Raw genomic sequence first — 20,453 nt, 5'->3', positions numbered from 1 at the left:
TCTCTGCTCACATGTAAGGAATCTGTGGTCTGTTTCAGCACTAATGGGGTAATTGACTTTAATGATGTTGGCTGGTAGGTAATGGGCAGAGCTGCCTTTCCTTCTCTGGAGCAACCTAGCATCAATGTCACTGTTAAATGGGCTGTGATTCACACAGCACAAGGCTGCATGATGCTGGAGCACAGCGCTTCCTATAAAATGTCCTGTGGCAGATTGCTTTCTGCACGTTCAGGCACTGGTGAAATGAGTTTGCAACTTTATTGTTCATTGGGGCCAATTACAAGCAAACTTTACATTAGCCAGACATGCTTCATTCTGAATAAACAACTCAGTTCTGTCCTCCTGAGGCTGGAAAATGGTAACTGTGTAGTATCTCTTTTAGAATTGAATTTCCAAGTGACCTTACTGCTGCCTGCTTTCTGTGCTGCGCAAGGTGCTGAGCTGAGCAGGGGTGCTTTCCCGAAGGAAAATCTCTCTGTCATGGGCTGGTGTTTTCACTCTTGTTTCTGCCAGGGGAAGATATCTGAAGTCTTCTTGATCTTCTTGTGGAGATGAGTTTTTAAGCTCACCTTGCTAGCCCGAGGAGCCGTGCTGTTTGTGGCGGCAGAGACAAGCCTGTCTTTGTAGGCCCCAGGAGGCCTCCCAGCTCCAACAATGGCTGGCCATCACCTCCCACAGCTGAGCTCGGGGAGCCCCCAGGGATGGATCTATGCAGAGAAAGAACTCCATTTCGTGATTCAGTTCTGTCTACACCTTCGTGCACACATCCCTGCCTGGGGCAGGGCCTCCGCACCACAGGGCCTTCCCGTTCTCCTGAGCAGCCAGGCCTCCTGTGTGTTGGTGTGAGGGTTTGACTTCCCTGTGGAGACTAAGTCATGTTAACATGACAGCAGTCCTGTTGAGCCTTTCCCACATCCTTCTTTATGCCCTGCTGTTCCCATTTACCTCCCAACACCCCCTGCCAAAGCAGCCTGCTGCTCTGCCTGGTGGGTAGAGGCAGCGCTATTCCCAGCGATGCTGAATGAACATGCACCAGATGTCTCTCATTCTTCAAGCAGCAGCATAAAACCCAGTCCTCTTCCATTTGAACTTGGGCTGATTTCACCACAGGTGTCTTTTAAGTTAGATACCCTTAAATTTAAGTGCTCAGCCTTCTCAGTGTGAACATCTGCACCAGTAAAAGTGAGCTCAAATGGGGTTCCCACAAGTCCATTGCTCCACAATGCTGCCCTAATCACTTTCCAAACGTTAGTGAAAGGAATTGAGCTTATTTTACAGGCTTAGTTGCAGTCATAAATTTTTGCATTGCTATTGTGTTACAGATGAAAGCTAATTTCCTGGGTTTGATCTTGATATCTCTGTGGCTCTGAAGAAGTGCTCTCAAGTGCCCAAGGTGCCTGGAGCCGGTTCTGACTTGTGGAGGGTTGTCAGCACAGGATAATAGAGTATTCAACTACTTGATATTAATCCTTGGTTCTCTACTTGCCATGTTAATTGGAGGAATGATGTCTTTTCTGTGTTAAGCGGGTGACGAACCAAATGCTAAATGTAAGAGCCAATTGCTGCTTCTTAGATTTAGAGATTCTGCAACTTTTATCAGTCCACATGGTTATTGGCATTGCTTTTGCATAACTTTGTGACCTTTAGCAGCAGAGAACTCTTCCTGCTGGTTGTTTATCAGCCTTACCCTTTGCAGCTGGTCCTGCTGGATCTGAAGTTGGATGGCCCAACATTTCACTTAGCAGCCTTGCTAATAAGAAAAGACATCAAGACTAAGTAAACGTTTCCCCCCCAGGGAACAACAAATTGACCAAAACTCCTTATAGGAAACAACAAAAACGGTATTTGGGTTTTGTTCCATCTGGGCGGTCTGCGTGCAGGGCAGGTCTGGGCTCCTACCAGACCTGGAGGAGGCCATCTGGCTTCTGTTATGGGAAATATGTTGCAAATGTGCATTTGTACCTTCACTTCTCGGTCTTAATCTGCTCCCTGAACACAGCAGTAATGCAAAAGTGTGCAAGGCAGGTAAAAATCCCTATCTGAAGAGGCAGATGCAAGAACTGGTTTCTCAGCTATTCAGTAATGCAAAAGGTCTTGTCTGTTTAGTTTCTTCCCCCACAATGTGAAATGTGAACAATGCACTTAGCTGTTACCATGATAACCGGGCTTTAGAGCCTTTTGAAATACCTGGAGTCCTAAAGCACTGGCAGACTGGATGTTGGAGGAGAGGTTCTGAGCCGTGAATATTCCTAAGGAAATCCAGCTTATTTCCTGACTTGCTTTGTAATTAAAGGTATTCTTGGCATGACACTAGCTCTGCTTTCACATTTCCTTTTGAAAAGAAAGCAGAGATCTCATGTCGCTGAACCAACAGTTACACTTTTTGTAGGATAGCAATGCTGCTTTGTTTCTCCTTCACTTACATTTTTGTTTTTCTACTATTTTGAATTAGCAAAGATCTGATCTTACATATGCTTGGCCTTTGTGTAAAGACAGAGGGGGGAAAAACTGGGCACTTAGCCCAAATTGTCCTGCGTGCTTGGCTAGGATCTTGTAGCTATGTCTGTCCACTTTTGGATATCTCTTTTTGCTAATAAAATGTTCTTGGGTTTGGAGGAAGCTGCTTGATTGGAAAGAGACTGGAGCACTCGACCACAAAATGCTCGTCAGGTCCTTGCGCTCTTATCTGTCACATCCAGAGATTTCTCATGTCACAACCAGTTTTCTACGTCTTTCCTGGTTATCTTAATCTTGGGTGAGGACTTCGTCAGGCGCCCAGCCCCGGCCTACGGAAACACAAGGGTACAGGGTGATAAAGTCTATCGCAAGTGACCAAACCAGCCTCCCGTCTGCCTTAGAAAGAAGCAACGCCCCAAGAGCTTAGCTTTTAATAGTGTGCCCCTCTGTGGGTCACTGTGGGACTGTGTCCATAACAGTCTACAGGGGAAGCAAAAGAAAAACACTTAAAAGTGTAGCCACAGGAAAGGAAATTCAAATATGTGTGTCTAGGGTGCTATTATTCATCCAAGCATTTTAAAGATGTGGGTACAATTTTCCACATCTAGCTCTGGATTTAATAATTAGGCCCAGCAGAAATGATCTGTTGGATTTTCAAGCCTTCAGCCTGACAGCAAAGTGCATTTACTTGTATTGTTTGGAGTCCCAGAGGAAAAAAAAAAAACAAAAACAAAACAAAAAAAAACCACAGAAGAGTCAGTGCTAGACGCTAGACACTGGGCAAAGCTCTGGGAGACATGAATCTGTGATATTAGCTTCTTAAATATGGTTGTTTCATTTCCTGAAACCTTTATGCTGTAGCATACGTATGTTGAAAGACCTTGGTTGCAATTAACCTTTAAATGCTTAGACAGTTGCAATGACTGCAGAATCTGCTTAATGCACTAAGAGATTAAGGATGCCTTTTGATGGTGGGAATTCACCTTCCGGGCTGTCTGGGATGGGTCATTTCCATTGTCTCTCTCATATTTAGATTTTGTGCTGTGTGCAGTTCCTTTGTACTTATTAATTTCCTCCAGGTCTCTGCTGTCACACCTTCATCCATGCCCTTGGGCTTGTTGCTGCAGCCAAGGTAAAACCATTTAAAATCACACATGAGTCGATGCTGTCCAGGAAGTGCTTCAGGAAAATCTGTGGGTTTGTTTTTATCTGCAAGTGTTTTTGTGCAGAGGGAGACTCCTGGAGTCCCAGACAAGGCACTGAACTGGTGCCTGAGTGTGTGCATCCTTTTCTATTTGCTCTGCGAACAACACACACTGCAAACCACACCTTTACCGTGGTCCTAAGTTCATAAAATAATCCACCTGTTATTTGAAAGAAGGATATTTGCATTCTGGCATGTTACAGTGTTCAGGGATGCAGATCACCAAAATAAATATTCCTAAACTTTTCTACTTTTCCAGCAATTTGACTGCAACAACTATCCAAGTAACACATTTCTTCCTGCACAGGAGAGTAGCATAGCTGTTTGAGCCATGAACTGGGGTCAGGAGTCCTTAGATATACCTGTTGCTGTGTGAATGACATGTTCTGACTTTTCACATCTCTGTGCATTTATTGAAGTGGAAAACAATAACGTTTACTATCTTCCATATAAGCTGTGGGGCTGAATTTATCACTGGAAGTGCTCTGAGATGATTGATTCAGCATCCATGAATATGCATGGTCTTGCTCTGTGGCTGATAAATAGGCAGCTCTGGTATCCAGGTCTTGGTCAGGCTCTGAATACAGGAGAATTTTGCAGGTTGGTGGTGGGGATGCTTCTGGCATGGCAGGTCAGAAAGAGGAAAGGGTAATGAGAACTTGTAATGACTGATAACTGCAGGAGCTTTGATCAGATGGATTAAGGCAGTTACTGATGTCATTAAGGCAGTTACTGATTGTCATTTGTGCATACTTTTTTTTTTTTTAAATATAAAAATGGTATGTTTTATTACCTTAAATGCTCTCTTTAATGCCCTTAGAAAATTACATTAGGTTTTACACATTATCAGTCCTCATGTCCTTGTGGAGACATTATCCTTGTTGACTATCAGTAGTATTTGTCTGATAATTCTTCTGAAAGTTATTGAAGATGAGATGCGCTTAATTAAAAAAAATAATCCCCATATAAACCTAAAGAATTGTGCATGTGTGGGCAGCTCATCAGAAGTCTGTTACCTAAAAGACACAGCATTAATGGTCGGAATACAGCTTCTACTAGCTCACATCTTGCAGTCCAGCTTGGTTTGCAAGCATGCTATTTAAAGTGGGAGTATTTTGACTTCTGCAAATATTTAGCTTTTAGAAGTTAGCATTTTGTTTTGGAAGTTTAAAACTTTTAAAATTTGTAATTGTGTATAAACAAGATCACGCAGGTTCTTCCCTCCTCCCCAGTGGATATCGAGAGCAGTTGCAAATCTCTTCCTTTACAGGAAAGGGTGAAGGAACAGGAGAACTGGAAATGCTTTTCTGCACTGTGGAAGGCAAAGAGTTTGGCAGTGTAATGTTTTAAAAATGCATGACACTTATTTTCTATGGAATTTTTATTTTAAAATTGGGATATGGATATATAAATTACAAAGTGTAATGTGCTCAAATGAATGGGAGTCTTTCATACAGGGCTTATTATTTTTGCCAGAGTCTAACCTATTCCCCTTGGTAATTGTGAGACAAACTATTGGCAAATCAGCTGGGCCAGCCTGGGCGGCTGAACAGTGGTGGGAGCCGGGGGTTTGGTGCCTGTGCATGGGGCTGCTGAGGCCAGTGGGGATGGTTTTGCCATCTGTGGGCTTAAAGTGAAGAAGAGCAGAGAGCAGAAAAGCAACACAGGCACGAAAACAGCCTGGAAGTAGGAGAGCTAAGCAGGCAAGCTTGTTCAGCTAGTGAAAGTACTACAGGAACACTTGATTAGAGCATGTCAGTGCCTTCAGATTCCTGGAGATGATTCCTGGTGTTAACAGGGCTCTTTTATGCAGCAACAGTAGTGGTAAGAGAGGCTGGTGAGAAGCGAAGCTGGAGAAATTAGGAACGGTTTCTTTATAAGGTATAAACCGCTGGAACAAGCTGTTGAGAAGTGCTGGGCTCTCTGTAGCCAAACCTCTCCATATCTTAGGAAATATTAATCTTTTGCCAAATACGTTCTGTACTTCAGCCCCTCATGCTTTTAAGCACCTCTTTACAGAAAGATCCTCTCATCGCAGTGGGCCAAAGCCAGGTCAGGCAGAAATCACCCACGGCTGATTTTTGTTCTGCCCACAAAGCCTGCAGAATAAAGATAGCTCCAGAAGGAATTGCTCTAGTGGAAAAAAAATCCCGTGACACTCCTTTCACAAGCTTTAAAGCAAATGGCAAGCTACAGGTATAGGTACATGGTTTGATTTGTAGTGAAATCCCTTTAGTAATCCTGACTGCTGTGCCTGTTGAGCTGTGCCACACGGGTAAGGTGTCCAAGGCAGGTACTGAATCAGCCTGGTGATGCTTTCAGATGACTTTCCCGGTACCAGTGTTGATGCTGATGATGTCTGAAGGTGGAGGAGACAAGTGTGATCTCAGCCCGTCACTGCTGGCTGCCTCCTCTGGGAACGAAGGCTGTGCTGAGGGGAGGAGGGGTTGTGCTGGTGGTCAAGTTGGCAGTGCCCAGCCTGTGTGTACACAAAACCAGGACGGTGGTGCTGGTGAAGTCCAGCTTGGGTAAAATGGACTTCTAAGTGAATAGCTTGAGGAATGAAGTCAGTAATGGTGTGACACCTGTGCTGGGAATGGGGTAGATCTGAAGAGACCTGTGCCCTGGGCGAAGATCTGTCTCCTGCCTCAAGGAGTTTCTGTCTGTGCGGGGTCAGTGGCTTCAGCAGAGGGATGGGAACAGGCCTGAAGCCAGCGTGTCCTTGGCTTTGCCACGGGAGTGGATTTATTCACTGCCATTTTAGAGGGGGTTCCTTGAAGAGAGAGGGTAATTCTCAGGGAGACAAAAGAGGGGACAGTCGGGGTGAGGAGAAGAAGGTAGGATGTCAAGTCTGATGGCTGCTTACCTTATGTTTTCCTTCGAGGCATCTAGCATAAGCTACAAGGGGAAAACAAATGGGCAATGACAGCGTCTGCCTGCGTCTCTGCCTCCTACTACCTAGCTCTGGCAGCACGCCCAGACTGCTCCGGTGAGCGAGGAGTGCTGCTTGCCAGGCTGGGAATGCAACCATTCTGCCAGCCAGAGCCCCAGCTAGCCCCCACCTTCCACCGGCTTGGGCTTTGTACTTGGGCAGATAATCTACTCGGTTGCCGTTAATGTGAAAACATCCCTTTCAGCCAAATGAATGTCACACTTCAGAAATCAAAGAGCAGCCCAATATCAATATCGCGTGCTTCTCGCCGGCAAGGGATGCCAAGAGGAACTGGAGGGCTCCCGAGGTGTCAGATCCAAGCAGGGGATTTGACTGGTGCCCTTCACGTGTGAGGGGGGATGTTCTCAAGCAGGGAGACATTGGATGCTGAGCTGCTCCCTGCTTCTGAGATGACAGGCCAAGCTCACAAATCTGGCAAAAATAGCTCACTTGGGAGTTAAGTACTTTACATAAATGTATGCCTGGATGTGTGAACACTGGGAAAACTAGTCTTATTTAAAAACAAGCACACAAAAGGGCACAGCTTTTAGCAGAAATGAATTTTTCAGAGTTTTGGGGAAAGCAGGAAGACAAACTTGGTATTTCTGTGAATCTCACAATGAGAAACACTTGTACAGGTTTATTCTTTGGCTTTGCATCTCATTTTAGACCCTCATTCCTTCAGCATTTTCAATGAACTGCACCCTGGGCTGAGAAGCCAGCACCTGACTCACTGCACCCCATGAGATGTGCCCATGGAGGTACCTGGACAGGGTCTTACATGGTGGCTGTGTGGATCTAGGTTTGTCCCATTGCTTGTCTGCTCTGGGTGCTCTCTCTTGCTTGCACACGCAGCCTGGGGAACATTGTATGCAAAGAGCTGTTTTCCCTGATTTAACCCTACAGCCATGACAAGTCTATGCAAATGAGGTGGTGTAATGGTGCATGAATAATCACCAAGGTTTTCCGTGGAGCAGGTGGACAATCTTATTCTGCCCCAGCACAGTGCTTGTCTGTGGGTGCTGTGCCTGTGCTGGGAGCATCTGGTGGTGGCACCGAGCTGTGGGGAGTTCAAGGAGGAACAGTTCCTCCTCGGGGCCATGGGGTGTGGGTGAAAGGTGCTCCCCACGCCTAGGGGCTCTTACGCAATGGTTATGCCTGCACCATGAGCATCCTCTCCTCCTGTGGAAGGACCAAACCAACATCTCAGAGAGACCACCTCCTGCCTGGAGCTGAAGGAAAGATGCTGTGCTGCCTCTTCCTCTTGTGTCTTTCATGCAGCTCACTTGCACCCATGAGCTTATCCTCATGGCGTCAGAGAGAAACACCTGTGTGGTGGCAGCAGTTCTGTAGGCACAGGGTGGACCTGTGCACGCCTCCTTGCTTTACCCCGGCATGTCCCTGCTGAGGGGAGGAAGGCAGATGTACAACCCGAGGCAGACGAACAGCCCACAGCTGGCTGTGACTGGCTCCTGCTGGGGAGGCAGATAAGGCTTGTGATTTGGAAATAGCTAGACCATCAGAGAATGCTGATGACTAACACGGCTTTCCAGCTACTATTTTGCTTTTAATCCTGTGCAGCTTTTGGATGTCACTGATGACAAGGGATCTTGTCTGAACAGGAATTTACAAGGAACTTTGCTTCATGGAACAAGCTGAAAATCCCCAGACCCCAAACTTACGCAAATTCAGTGCAAGGTTTGCTTTAATTTTTATATTTTTCATCTCTATTTGTAAATGACCTTCTTCAACCTCGGGGTGCCACAAGGACAGAATACATTTTTGCCAGACTTGTGGATATGGAGTCAATTTTCATGGCAGCAGGAAACTAGCTGGGGCTTGTCGAGCTGCTGGAAGCCTGCTTCACGGGCAGAGAGGAGCACCGCGGAGCGTCAGGCCTGCACTCAGGCACAAACTGGTCCTTTGGTAGCCATGCAGCTGCATTTGGTCTGAGGCCTGCTCTCTGTCTTGTTCTTGGCTGAGGAGATGATTGGGGATGACAAGTTCATTTCCCCAAGGGACCTCAGCTCCATTCCTGTCCAGTCCGGACTAAGAAGATAATAAATTTCAGTACTAATCCATTTAGGCCGAAAATACAATTCCAGAAGATATTTGTCAAGTGCAGTCCTATTCCATGAGAGCAGTTGCAGTCTATATTTTCCATACGTATTTGCAAGATCATTCCAAATATGTGCATTTATTTTTACAAGCACTTGTCATCACATAAAGTATCGACAGGCAGCAGTGCCCCTGCTAGACTATCTCTGTAGCAACCTCCCGAGCAGTCGGCAGCCTAATGCATTTATAGCCTGATTAAGGGCTGCAGGAGACTCCACCGGCTTCTTATGGCTGCAAAGAGCACCGGTGGAGACAAGCCTGGGGGCTGTGGGCAGGTTAGAGCCCTGAGGCTCTTGGCTCTTCCTTCTGCCTTCAGTTCCCTCACCCCTGCTGCAGGGAATGTCCCAGGCGATGCTTGGCCAAACCCAGGGTGCCATTATCAAATGAGAAATGTGTTGCATTTTAGTGGACATCTATAGCCAAACTCATCAGGTCCATTCAATTTGGAAGGCGTTCAAGGAAAAAAACAGACAACTGGTGAGAAAACTCCTTGAAAGGGGTTCCAGCTAGATCTGGGTGAAGTTTTCAACAGAGTGAGCCGATCCAAGAAAATGGATGTGGGCTGTGAATTCAGAGAAAGGTTAGTGAATTGTTCCAGCTGAGGGGAAAAATAACCTCTTCCTTACTTGGTCCCTTAGTTGGAAGCACTGACTGTCTTTTTATTGGAAACTTCGATTTTTTTTTTTTTCCAAACAGCTTCTCTTATTTAAAAATTGATCCAATAGCAAATGTTAGTAACAGATTAAAATGACCTTTCAAGTCAAACAATTTTGTAGGCTGACTCCAAGTGGACTGCTCTTGTTTGATTGTCTCAGAGACAGCTTGAAAAGAAAAGTCTCAACTTTGATTTATGTGGAGACAAATCATTTTCCAAAGTTCATCTCAAAATCTGCAAAATTAATTATTTATGAAACTTTAATCATTATTTGGAGAATAACATTATTTTACTGTGGCTAAAGGAAATATATTGGAAGTGCAATTAAAAAAAAAAAAAAGGGTATTTATTTTGCAATTAACCATAAGTATTTTTTACATTCAAACTAATATACAGTGATATTTTGGTAAAGACATGCAATTTTCTTTAAGGTTACTTTAATGCATATATTGAAATTGGACATTTTCTTTTGTTTGTTTGTTCATATGCTTGTTTGTTGAAAGACTTTAACACTAATTGATTAATTTGCCAATGTCTTTCAGTGACCTTTATGACTTGAAGCTTTCCAGAACTGACTTAATTAAAGATGGGATGGAACCAAAGTGAATTTAAAAAATGTCTGGTTTATTATTCCCTATTAAAATTATCTTGAATTGCTCAGCTGTCAGATATGGAGCGGAATTTATCATTAAGTTATTCACTTAGGTAATTAAATGAACCTGCAGCTTTAGTTGAGGTGAAAGTGAAAAGAGGCAGTGGGATGCCACGTGTGACAAGCTGGCTTCCTGGCAGACTTGCTGGGATTGTTTAGATGTCCACCCTTAATTTGAGGAGAGTCCGCTGAGTTTCTGCTTCTGATTTTTTTACTCTGTAATAGCTTCTGAACAATACGCCGTGATACTGAGTCCTATTTGTGGATTCCCATCTTGCTATGCACCAAGGACGTCGTTGTCAAGGCTATTTATTCAGTTACTGTCTCTGTGCTGGAGGAGGCACAGAGATCTCTTTCTATAGAGATCAATGTTTGTTTCTTGTCAACCAAATGGCATGGCTGAATGAAGGCATATGCTATTCAATTATTTTCATTACACCCGCTGGATTAATTTTAAAATAAAAAATATCGTGAAATGTGAGGAAAGCCTAACTATAGAAAATTCTGACTAATAGGAGAAAGAGGAGCTTGCGCTGCTAATCCTGGACCTAAGGATGCTTTTGTCTGTTAATGATTTAGCAAATTCTGTAAATTGGCCTGACCAGAATCCGTTGTTACCATGCCGTGATGTGGGGAAGCCTGTTGAATGAAGAGGTAAAGGTCAGATCCTCAAGTGGTGTCTGCGCTGTGCACACAGCTCTGACAACACACACTATTGCAGGGCTTAAATTTGTCTTCTGGCTGGAGGTAGAGGAGATGAGGAGCACCGCGTCGTGCTGTACAGACCATGACTGCAAAGAGAAAGCATTCCCTTTGGTCAGCGTTAAACTTCCACCATTTTGGCAGTTATGTAGCTGCAAATTAGATACCATGTAATAACTCCTGATCTGTTTATTACAGAGCAATTTCCAAGCTATGTGATCTTAATTTTAATTAGCAGACTCATGAAAACAGAAGCTCATAAATTCAGAGCTCTCTCAGGGCTCTAGTGATTGAATGAGGCACTGGTTTCAAACTTCAGTAGCTCTTCTGTTGCATCTGCCAATGCTCAGACGTTGGTTTTCCTGACTGAGTGTTATTACCCTGTCAGTGAGTGCTGCCTGTACCAACAAGGCATAAAAAAGAAACATTATACTGCAGGCAGATGCATCCAATGACCTTCCCTACTACTAGGGTCACTCTGAGCACAAAGGTATAACTGTCTTGCTGAAGTGTTTCCTAACTACTTCTCCAAATCTGGACTTCCTAAGCCAAAAGGCTAATCTATGGATATCTCCAATAATTTCTATTGCCTCTTTCCACAAAAATGTCTTGGTTTTTAAAAGGATGAAGGTAAAAATAGATATTTTCTTATACAGTGTTTCCTGTTACAGACTTAACTTCTAGGAGTCCCCATAAGCACTGGATCAAGCAAGACTGATAGATCAGAAAGCAAATTAGTACTTCTACCTCCCATGCTCTCTTCTCTCAACAGAGAGAAAGCAGATATTGAGGGTGTTGAAGGTGAATTGCAATCATGTCATATTTTGCTGATTAATTTTTTTTTTTTTCCTAAAGAGTGGATGTCTTCTGTAGGACAGCAGGGTATTCATAAGCAAGAGACTACAACATTTTATGTCTCTCATCGTATTCTTCCTTGAAGGTACAAGTAGAGATGCAAAGGAAGGAATCCATCATTCTGATGGTGGTTTCCACATCTATGCTCCTTGACTTTGAACAGGACTGGGTAATCGCTTCCTTGGCTCTTGGATGTAGAGGCTGATGTGCGCTCATGCATATATCATGCATCCTTCTGAATGTGCCATGAAGCACTGTGGTGGTCACCCCTTGCACTCGCTGAATAAAGGAAGGTAGATTTGCACTTCTGGTAGTGATGGAGTTGTGGATATGGTTGTAAGAGGGAAAATAAAAAAGAAAAAAAAAGATCATCTAACATCTCATAAACATACTTTGGTTTGTATTTCATTTAGGTTTAATTTCTATTAAAAAAAAAAAGTCATGTGTACTAAAAACCATATGATTGAGAAACTTTAAACCCCCTAGGGAAGCTGATCAAAGGCAGGAGAGCTGCATGCCTATGGGTGATAGTTTTCAGAAATCGCAGGCTATATGCAACGCTCATTTATTACTCATGTATAGTGGCATGTGATTATTAAAGTTATCATACTTAATTTTCCATTATTATTATAAAGTATTTTTCCCTTAAATATTTTTTATTCAACAGTTTTACTGCAAAACAACAAAACTAAGAAAATTGTGGGAAGAGGTTTGCTGTGCTGTAAAGTCTGAAGTCTGCATAGGAATGGAACAGTTTTAACAAGTAACAGCAAAGGATATGAATTAATAAAGAACACGAGTGTTTATGACAAATGAATGTGCCCAGGAGCTCATGGGAAAAGAGAATGATGCTGATGTGTCTTATAGCTTGCACTAAGAAAGGGAAATGCATATCTATATCTAGAGAGCAAATATGACTGACTGTGGTGTCTAAGGAAAGACGGTTTTGTGGTTACAACATTTGTTCATTTTTAACTCTTCTTCCTGGGAAAGGCAGTTGGAATCAGGACTTAAACCTGCCTCTGTCTGCTCTTTTGCTCTCTCTCTGCCCTTACCTTGCCCCCTGGCCCTGACCTCATTTGGGACCAGCGACTCTGCAGCACCAGCCAGCATCTGCTGCTGTGCCAACTTTCAGAGGGCTGGGCCCCCTTCCCTTATGGACAGCAATGCCAGTGTTTCCAGGAGAAGTCAGGCCCACATCCAGGCTGGTGGATGGATGCTCTGAAGTCTCCATGGTGTGACCACTGCCTTGGCTTCAGGTAATGCTACCTGCTGCTTAATGAAAGATATCTGTGTTTGTGCACTGTTATTTGGCTTTCACGAGTTTGGTGGAAAATTTCATTCAAACTCTCTGAGAGCTCTAGGGATTTAAGAAAAAAAAAAAAAGCCAACAAAACAGCAAAACTCCATTTTGTTTGTTTTTCTTTCATACTTATAAATTTAAGTTGTTAGTGATTTTAGGAAGATGTATTTCTAAATGACACCAAATCAGTCATTTGAGTTAATTTCAGCCTCCCTTACAGGGTTTTCAGATCTTAGTGGCTTTTTAACTTGAGGTAAACAAACTGAAAAACAGATAATTATCACATCTTGAAATATTTTATGAGTGCCATGCACAACTCTTGAGTGTCCTTTGAAGATGGAAAGCACCATATTTTTTTACATAGCCACATACTTCCACAGCCAGCTCTCTGCTTTTTAGCATTCAGAAACCAGCAGTTCCTGCATGCTACCAAGCAAAAAATGCGTCTTGGTGTCCGTAAAGGAATATGATTAATTCCTGTGAGGAAAATGATAGCAGTACAAAATAACACAGTAACTCCCTTTGGTTATATCATAAAAAAATTAGTCAAATTACCGATGGTGCTCATGTACAAAATGTACATAACAAAATGTAATGCAAACAGAAGAACATTTTATTGCTTAATTCAGAGAAAATAAGCATCTCCATTAGCTTCCTTTTGTTCTGAAAATAGTCGGTGTTTACTCTTACACAGAGTGCTGCGGCATGCATGGGCTCCACAGGAACTTCATGCTGATAAGCCAGAGACAGTCTTAGGCATGTTTTTGATCTGCTGTGATATTACAGGACTTGTGGCTGCTCAAGTAAAGTGCTATGAGAGCCGTGAAATCACAGTTCCTTCACTTGCGTTAGTCTAAGTCCTTAATTTCTCCTGTAAAACGAGTGAAAGAGAGCCCCAAGCCTTCGGTTGTCTCCAGCAGAAGTCCTTCAGCATGACACACTCGTGGGGGCCCTGAGAAGCAGCGGCGGTCCACCAACCTGTGGCGATGGCAGCCAGATGGAGATGACGCCTCTCCTGGGCTGGCCAAAAGAGCTCATAGGGACGACCAGCTGAGATGTCTGAGTGGTCCCAGCCTGTTAGTGGCCCAGGACACCTGATGGGACAGAGACAGGCATCTGGGGGCTGGAGATGAAGAGCAAGTGTCAACAGAACGTTTTAGCTTGGACTAACCCAAATTCAAGGAGCTGTCTGGGGACGGAGTACAGAAAATGGGGCAGTGACCCCACTGAACTGTTACACTATGCGAAAACTTCTCTTCAGAGGTGAGGACTGCACTTTCTCCTTGCTTCTCCTCTGCGTGGTTTTGTGAAGAAACTAGTCTCACAGCACCAGTAGTGTTTGCATGTCCTTATTTTTGAAGTAGCAAAAATGTATGTTGCTGGTTGTCCTTTGTTCTCTGCAGATAGAGAAGTTTATTGCAAAGCTACTACTATTATCGCCATTCTTAGCGAGAGTTGCTGATCTCTGCTGTTACCACCTGAGATGCTCCTGAGTGTTAATTACTTCCCTTGAGAGTGTTCTTGGCTTGCTGATGCTCAGAAATGCAAGTGTGTTATATCTGTGACCTGCTAGGTACATATCAATACCTGCAAGATGATTAGACTGCTCAATTTGAATATTATATATATATAAAGACATCCAAAAATATTCCAGGCCTCTTCACATAGAACAAGGAAGACAGTGATTGCTGCTTTCAAATAACAAGTGATCAGTGTACTGGGTCAACTATTCAATATTTATTTCAATGAATCTCTCTCCTCTTGCAAGGCAAAAATGTCAATGTGTGCTGCTGCCAATCACTTAGAAAGACAATGTATTTAACAGCTGATGAGGTTTATGGTCCTTCCGCTTGTATGTGTGCCAGTGTGACTTTTAATCTTTTTTATTTTTTATTTTATTTTTAATAATATATAGGTGCCAACTACATTTTGTGAATATTAAGGGAGCTCTCCAGGTCTGACAAACAGTGCAGCATGTCGAAGAAGGCTGTGCTCCAGCTAGCAGATGTGACTGATGTTTATAGTAGCTGTTGTGATCTACTGCACTGACAAATTTAGACCTACCAGAAAAATTTAGGTGTATGGACACAAAAAATTATACTCTGCAGAAAAGGGCTGCTTAATAGAACAGGTTGGAAAACAGATTTTCTCTTTAACAGGTAACTCACAAATTTGATAAAATGTGACAAGTTCTAGCAGAAGGTAGTCTGAAAGCAGATTTCAAATTAATTGAAACTTTTTGATAAAATTGGAAGGTTATTTTTTTTTAATGATGGAAAATTCTTGGAAATTTCTGGATGAAAAATCTTCAGAAAAAATAATTCAGAAAAATGTTCTCTAAGGGGGAAAAGTTTCATGAGATCATTTTGTTTTTCTTGTTAGTAAACTGAATCTGCCTTAAAATTCCATTTCTGAAGATCATCTATGGATTTTTGTGTATGGAATACATGCAAGAACAAGCTTTAATATGCCACCAGTTTATCGTTTTACAGGGGAAAACATTCTGTTCTCATAAGGTTGGAGTGAGATCCCTGCTGTATTTTCTTTGACGTGTTCCTGTTGGGAGGATTAGAGCTTTTAATGAAAATGACAATGTTAGACTAGTTAGACTTCTATTATCATATGTAAGGAATGATTTGGGGAGCTGTAAACATGACAGGGTTTCTATTGTTGATATTATTTAATGGGAAAGTGCCTAAACTGTTTCTAAACGGTTCCTTTAGGTGTTTCAATGTGCTTCTTGGGCTTATTTAATGGTCAATAGCTTTAGCATATCCCATTCACAGCAGAAAGTGCATGCTTTGTGCTGACATTTGTATAGCTCTTTGTTTCCTGAACACATAAAAATCAATTTCATATGCTTTTGAAATAAATAATTCTTCATTATCTTCTTTCAATTCCATTCTCCCTTGCCCTTCCCATTTCAATATATACTCCTAGAAAGTCAGAATACAGGCTCTCAACAGAGACAATTCCCCATCAATGGTATTTTATTAGATGATTTTTGAAGTGTCTAAGCTTATCCTACCCATGGACCTGTTAGAGATAACCACTGAAGTGCTTTTGGGAGTCCTTTCCCACAGCATATAAAAAGGTGTAACAAGTAGCCTGAGCTGATTTTCCAGCTTCTTACTCTTTTTTTTTCATGACCTGCCCTTCTAAATTTGGTGATGGCTCCATTGCCAAGTGGAAACTGGTGTGTGTGTGTGTGGGGGGGGGGAGGCACTAGCTGAGACACTAAAGGGTAAACTTTGCAAGGGATTGTGCATCCTGTAGATGATAGTGAAGCACATGGATTTTCAGCATACTGAAAATCAGTTCCTAGGATGTCCCAAACAAACATGCACTCCCTTAAAGCTCAAGCTGGTGTTTCAGCAGGGGTCTAAAGTGCAGAACAGAAGCTGCAAATATTGATCTGATCTGATTATATCGCTCCATTATAAAGTTCTATGTGGTTTGGATGTTGTTATAAAACTGCTCAGTCGTTATAGTTGTTTATCTGTAGTTATTACAGTGTATAAAAACACTAAAGATAAATGTGTTCCAATGATTTTTAATGTTTCTTCAATGTAAAAGATTCAAATTGTGCATAAAAGTCCACGTCAAGGACATCTTTTATGTATTGGCTTAACTTTAAGAAACTACTTAAGTCTGAGTGATTTTTCTTGTTGATTTAATTTCTGCACTCCTGCCAGACTGTATTATATAATAGATCAGAATGATGCTTGAAATCATCTGCATAAAACAGTACTCCTCAGCTATGCCCAGTGCTGCAGGGGCTTGATTGTAAACCTCCTGGAGCTTCTAAGTTTTACTTAGGCAGCAAACAAGCTCCAAATCCTGCATTAGGTAGGTAAAGACTGGTAAGTATGATTTAAAAGTAGAAGTAGACAAATTACCCTGTCAATTCAAATAAAATAAAGAGTACTACTGAATATTGGCTGATATTTAAAATAGATCCATCCTATCCTCTACCCCCAAAGCTGCAATTCTACCAGATATAGGCCATGAATAGAGCAATTAATTACAAAATAAGAACTGCTAAAAGCTAGTGTCATCAGGGACAGGATTTTATGCAATTCAGGTTTGAAGGAGGAAGTTAGATATATATATAATTTTGACCACAGCATGGGTACCCTAAGGATGGAAAATGCAATATGATGCATTTCCCATGAACTACTGTTAAATGAAGGATTTGGGAGTCAATTGCACAACAACAAACCCATACTCTTGAGGCTGGTATTAGGAAAGCTGTTTGTTGTGGAAGCCCTTTCCTTCCCCCCAGAATGGAATGCTATTTTGGAAAGCTGTTGCTTTCTGTATAAAGGTACTTATCCCACCCTGGATGGTTTCTAATGATCTCTTGTAATGGTTATGCTTGTGCTGTTTTTGTTAATGATCCATCCATATTCCCATTCAAAAAGCTATAATAACCTAGCTACAATATACCATAGTAAGTTGAAACTGCTGCAAATGTCAACTTAGAAATGCATCCCCAATATGTAGAAGGAAATGATGCAAGAGTAATGAATGCGTACACAAGCTGAAGGGCAAACTTTCTTTCTTGGATTTTTTTTTTTTTTTTTCTGCATCTCAGGTCACTGGACTTTGACATGAATTACTCCCTTGAGTGAATATCAATAGAGTTGATACTGAACTTCCATGTGGCTGGTGCTGCACCAGACATCATTTATTGGACTTGTGCTATCATCTTCAATGCAAGGCAAACTCCTGGCATAAGCAATGGCTAATCCCTTCCCTTCCCAATTTGGGGGAGAGTACATGTTTGGCTCAAATATGTAGATTACAATTGATTTTGTAATGAGTTATTTACAGTCTCGGTATTCTGAGGCTGCACAGTTTGTAGTGAGCTGTCAGACGATGCAAGAGGCTAGGCTTAGTTCAGGCAAACCTGAAATTGATAAACTCTAACCTAAAGAAGGATTATTTTACAGATTTATGTTGTTCCCTTGGCAGCCTTGATCGCTCAGATTAACTGACTGCCTGATCCACAACTGCAGTTTAAACACATCCGGCAGAAGACGTAGAGGTTAACAGTCTCAGTGTGTTTTATCTGTTTCGAGGCATGCTGGTGAGACAATTCAATCCCCCAAACCCCAGGTGTTGTATATACCATGAACTTTTAAAACTTTTTGCTTTGTTACTTTTTAAGGTGCCTTGACGTTTAATCAATCCAGTAGGCACAACTAATTGCAGGATGTCCTTCCTGCTCTCAAAGTCATGGTCATGTTCTTGTAAAAGGCACAGGTAAGATTAGTAGTGAGGGAAGTTCTCATCCAGAAGTTCGATATAACAGTATAGATGTTCAATTCTCCCTGCACAGTTGAGACCAATCTTTTATAGTTTGCAAGTCTTTCAGCAGCACCTCCTCACAGGTGTAGCTTCTTATGCCTCTTCCAGTAAGCAGCATCTTCTGGTACAGCTGACCTTCACCTTCCAAACAAGGACTAATCCTGCTCTTGGGAGAGACCTTTGAAAATTAAGCACTCGGTCTCAGAGCTTTAACCCTGTGTTCATCAGGGATCTGTGGCAGTAGAAGCATCGAGCCCCTGAGCTTTTTGCAAAGTGTTCAAAATCCAACTTTCCCTGGTTTAGACAAAAACATAAAATAACGTATTTGTCTTGCTCAAGTACACTTATCGTTCTAAAACATTTTTGACTACAAGTCACAGTCCTTCAAGACATCAAAGATCACCCATCGTCTGCATGACCTCTCCCCAGACTCCAGGAGTCCCCTTCTTTCTGCGGTCAGCATCTTTTTCCTCAGCTGTTCCTACATGAAAAAGAGCTTTTACTTTCTCTAAATTCCCCTCTTGCTCTGGGAATTCCTCTTAAGTGCCAATGGTTCTGGGCTTCTTAACAACTGTATCTATTTCAGGTGAGATGAGGGAGAGTTTACTCCCATAGAAGAGAAGTTAGAGAAAATGGAATGAAACATGAGCTGCAAGTAGTTTTTCTCCCAGGCAGGATTCATGTAGCTACTAGCATTCCTTACAGGCAGACAGATTCATGAGCTGTGTGTATGTTCCTGAGTCACACAGCAGTGCATGCTAATCATAATGTGGGGATCCTGCAGTTTGGACTAGATTGTTCTGATATCTGTTACTGTAATTCGTCTTCTATATTTAATGTCAACACTTCCATTAAAAGTGAATTAGCATGTCTTTTACACAAGGTTGCTCATTTGAATAAGGGTTTGGCCTTTCCTTAAAGTATACAGCAGTGGCTTTCCAAACCAGAGTATCTTGCACTCTGTCTCAAGTGAAACAAGAGACAGCTCTAAGGTTCTTGCCTTGTGTCATGAAAAACTGTTGGAAGAGAAAATCTGGCAAAAGAGACAGCTCCTGGTGTGCATTCTGCTGTAGTTTACCACAGTCTAATTTCCCAGGGACAGAATTCAGCGTCAGTTATTAGGACTGTTGGTTTGGTTTCTTCAACTCAAAAATAACTGCTCTGGTGTTCTTTAAATTCAGATTTTTAAATGATTAATGATAATATAGGTGTGGTAATTTTTCTGCTCTTCCCTTATTCTCATAGTTTTCTTTTTTTTTTTTTTTTTTTTTTTTTTTTTCTGTTTCTCTGGGTCTGGATCAGCACAAGGATCATCTTCCTTTGATTGTGGGTAGTTCCAGGTTTAGCATTTGTTTTTTTCTGATGGGAGAGTGGAAGTGTTGAGAAGCCAAGGTTCAATTCCATAGAGAACCAAAGTAATAGAAATAGTTTAATTTAAAATATATATGTTCTCTCTTGAAAGGACTGTTTAAAAATGCCTGGAGAACATTTTGATTAGACATTATTTTCCTTCGGTGTTCAGGGAAAAGAAGCAAAAGTGAAAACTTTTGCAATTCTACAGTTCTGAAATACAACCAAGGACAGCAAAAATAACACACAATCCTCTGGTCCAGAGAAGTCCAGAGATCATTTTTGTCTGGTCTTTCTCTGTTTGTGATGATCACTTTACTATTTTTAGGTGTCTGGATACTCATGAGTGGCTGTTTGAAAAAATATTGCATGAACAAATGAAGGCAAGGGAAATAAAATGCTTTGATTGATGTTGGGATTTTTATGGAACATAAGAATAGTTTTGTGTGCATGGGCCTGTCCTTTGTGTCTCAACTTCAGAATTTGTTAAATATTTGACACCATATCCTCTAAGACTTGCAGTTTCTTAACCGTCGATCATGCCAGATCATTGTTTATTTCTTGTATGAGTGTTTGATGTTACAAAACTGAACCACGGCAGCTGGAAATCTAAGAAGTACAACTTAGAATGAAATTCAGTACTATGAAGAGTGGTAGAAATTTGCAGGAGTGACTTATTTTTGACACTGAATTTTGGTAGAAAAGGATAACACTTGATTTATTTAAAAGTATTTGGGGCTTTCCCACTTCATTCATGTATCTTTCCTGTTTACTCTTTATTTTTATTTTTTTTTTATTTTTTAATGGGAATTGTACTTATGATTTGCTTTATTATTATTATTATTATTATTATTATTATTTTTAAACTAGAATTTTGGTTTTCCTGTTTCCAACCAATGATATGAAAATGTA

Source organism: Cygnus olor, chromosome 7, assembly GCF_009769625.2.
Source record: "Cygnus olor isolate bCygOlo1 chromosome 7, bCygOlo1.pri.v2, whole genome shotgun sequence".
Classification (NCBI taxonomy): domain Eukaryota; kingdom Metazoa; phylum Chordata; class Aves; order Anseriformes; family Anatidae; genus Cygnus; species Cygnus olor.
The sequence above is the reverse complement of the archived record's forward strand: the minus strand, read 5'-3'. Positions refer to the sequence as shown.